Consider the following 3,860-nt stretch of genomic DNA (forward strand, 5'->3'; position numbering starts at 1 on the left):
ACCGGTAGAAAGCTTCATATGCCTCCGTGCAGCGACTTTGTCCACAATACATTGTAGTCTACATTGCATTGCACAGAATCTACTGTTGATTTTATAAAGTTATCTGTAAATAATGGCTTCACATAAAGGTTAAAATGCAAAAGTCAAGTATCATGATTCAATTGTGCTCTAAACAGAAACATTCATTTCTAACGCGCCCCTGTCTTATTAAAGAATCAACTGTTGATTTTATAAAATTATTTTTACATAATGGTTTGAATTAAAGTTAAACGTTAAAAGATTATGTATCATGCTTCAATTGTGCTCAAAAATAAAATAATCTACAGTTGAGTTTATAGGGTTGGCGTTTCTGCTTGTGTGATGATAAAGAATCTTAAATCCCTTTGTGATGTTAAGCTGTATAAAAGTGTGAACTTTGTTCAAAATAGCACTTCCTTCTTTAATCGAATTTATTCGAATATCGATTTTTGATACTCATCAGACGCGTTCTGATTCAAACGGAAGAACACTCCAAGACACATCAAGTACCTTCATGCGAAATTTTTTTAAAAAATCGGTCTAGCCGTTTTCAAGTTCAAAGGAACAAACTCTCTCACACACAGATACACAAAGTTCCTTTTCTATGAGCGTTTCGGTCAGCCAGTTACATGTTACTAGAGACCTCTTCAAGCAATATTGCTTATACAAGAGTAAAGCCCGTAAATGTTACTAAACCTCCATCAAGAGATTCACTAATTTTGTGTGATATTACAGTTAGCACATCAGCTGTAGATCTAGCAGAACGGAAAGCATATTACATGTCACTGAGTAGTTGTTTTTGCTTAGGTGGTTGACCAGTTCTCTATCACATATTTCAGCAACTTACCCATAACGCACAGGAGATTGATAGGTCCGTACTGATAGGCAGATTACCGATCTCCAGAATTTGTTAATACGGGGCAGACTAATGAAGGTTTGTAAGTATGAGCGCTTGTTCCGGTTAAAGTTTTTTAGCACTATCATTGGAATGCCGTTAGGGCCAGTTGCTTTACTGGAATCAAGGTTTTTAATAAGTTTGGTAACATCACGTTCATATATTTGTACGTCGCATAGTGTAGTTTTAGTCACTGGATGAAATACGAGAGGTTAGCGGCTCTGATTGCAAAGGGTAGAATTTGCAGCAAAGGTCTTTGCAACGAGTTTTGTTTTTCAGATGTTGTTAAAAATTACCTCAGGGACATTGATGGTGGTTGGGATAAAGGACATGCCTCTGTTCAGGGCCCTGTTTGTTATTCGCCAAAACTCGTGGGAACCAAGCCGCTGCTCAGTTACTTTAAACTTGACGGATTGAACATATGACTTTTATTACTGTTTTGCAATTGTTGCTGGCAATCCTAAAGGCGGCTTTAGTTTCAGGACATCTATTTCGGTAAAGGTAATAGAAATGGTAGTTTCTGTGCACAATGGCAATCGCATATTCAAAGCTGAACCACAGCTGGTTGTTAGGTTTTTGCTTGAATTTTTTGCAATGGTATGAAGCGGTTTATACCAACAGTTAACCAGTCAGTCAGGTCTGATAATATAGAGGACACATTCTTTTTTAACATGGATCGCAGACATATATTCAGATATATAAATGTTTGAAAGTTATCCCAATCAGCCATAAACTGTCAATATACTGTACGATGGAGAGGTACATCGAAGGACTTATTACATTTTGTCTTTATCTTAACTGAGACAAGCCAGTGATTGGAAGATACCAGTGGAGACAGAACGGAGGATGATCACAGTGCCCGACAAGTTGTAAGAAAAGTGTCTAGGAGACTCGCTACTGTCTGTCAGTATGGGGCATACGGCTGCATTCGTGAATAATTTGTGTTAGGTCACAAGCAATGGAGAAACTATGGCAGAACACATTCATCAGCAATACAACAGACCCAGTAGTTTACACTTGTTGATAGGGCGGCCTCCTTGGAGGTGAATCTACGGTTCGGATTCCTGACTATCACGCGGGTAACTTCAGCTCAGATAAAAAGTTTATCTCCAGCACTCTTATTAGTGGCATCGCCACAAGGATAGGATTAGAAAGAGAAAAATAAGGACATCCTAAGCGACTGCTCAAGAAAAAGACTGTCGGCGTAATATACAGATTTTCTCCCTATGTCAGGAACATCGCTCATTGTAAATGAGGACTGAGAGACAAAATAGGAGAAGCGGGAGTTACGGTGCTGCTGAGAACGCACCGACAATGCGTTTTCTACTCTTCATTAAAAATAAATAAATAAGTACTTAATATAGGTACAATTGGCATTTTTATGGGAAAGAATGGCGATAGGTTCCCCTCTCACTAAGAGTCTATTTATGAGAAAAGAGGAAGTTTGGGTAATGGATAAATTATTAAAAATAACAAATATAATGTTAGGAACAAAGATTAAGATAGGAGAAATCGAAAGAAAATTAAACTCATACAAATTTGAAAAAAAAAAATTTTTATCTGTTAAAAAAGATTTTTACATGCGATTCTTAAAACATTCAAAGCAAATGCTTTTAACAAAAAAAAGAATAAAGCATTTTCTTTTATTTTAACCGTGAATTTTACGTTGACTAGGATTGCAAAACGGTGGAAAAAGCAACATCTTTATGATATTTTGTAGCTAGAGAGAGAGAGAGAGAGAGAGAGAGAGAGAGAGAGAGAGAGAGAGTTACCTATTTACTTTTAGCCTAAATTTGTTAACTTTCATGAAGTCGCTTACATATCCATGACTGAATATATTAAAAGTTCGTTTTAATAATTTTTTAATAGAAAAAGAAGGTTTTTAATGCCAATATTAAAGCAAGAAAAAAACTCAATTTTAGATATTAGCTGACATAACAACATTGCCGAAAAAAAGAAGAAAAGCAAACAATTAAATGTTACTGCCACCATCTAATATCTAGCGGTAAAATAAAGAACCAATGAAGTTGATCTCTGCTTATATAATTAAGAACTAATAAATTCGATTTCTGGTTATTCATTGGTGATTTGCACTTATGAATTCGATGCTTATATGAAATAAAGCACTAATAAATTCGACTTTTAAAATAAAGCGCTAATTTTAAGCCCCGATGAATTCGACTTGTCGTTATAGAAATAATAAAAACTATAACTTCAACTCCTGGTTATAAAATAAGCCACTAATGAATTTGATTTCTCGCTATAAATTATAATAGTTAATAATAGCAGGCCTGGTTTCCCGGCGTTGCCCAGGGATATTTAAAAAAAAAAACAAAAAAAAAAACGCTAACTAAAAATATTAAGTAATCTTTTTTAATGGATATACGAGGTGCCTTAAATAAGTTTGAGGATTATTTCGTATGGGCACTTTCATTGATATTACATACATGAAACCCTAGTAACCTTCGAAGTAATCTCTTCCGGCTGCAACTTCTGGAAGGTCCCATGGGAGTCCTCTTGTGTGAGTTTCTCAATAACCCTCGTCACAACCTCTTTCATCTCCTCAATTGTCTCATATAAACAGCCTCTGTTTTCCTTGGGCTTAGGAAATAACTAAAGTCACAGATAGTAAGGTCTGGACTATAGGGAAAGTAAGGAACTGTCTCGGTGCATATTTTAGTCAAAAAGTCTGTGACAAAAATAGAGTTGTGGACTGGTTCATTGTCCTGGTTGAAATGCCACTGACCTGATTTGAAGAGTGATGATCTCTTCCGACGAAATCTCTTGTTTCTAGGTTGATTTGCTCCGTCTGGCGTCTTTGGTCTGACTTATTCTTCCCACACCTCTCATTATCTCTCACAACTCTCATCATATCTCACAGTCTCCTTGCCTTTCTTAAATCTCTTATGCCACTGTTATGCTCGATTTATGTAAGATAGTTCAAAAG

The sequence above is a fragment of the Euprymna scolopes genome, chromosome 8 (genome assembly GCF_053919585.1).
Source record: "Euprymna scolopes isolate OS-2025 chromosome 8, ASM5391958v1, whole genome shotgun sequence".
Classification (NCBI taxonomy): domain Eukaryota; kingdom Metazoa; phylum Mollusca; class Cephalopoda; order Sepiida; family Sepiolidae; genus Euprymna; species Euprymna scolopes.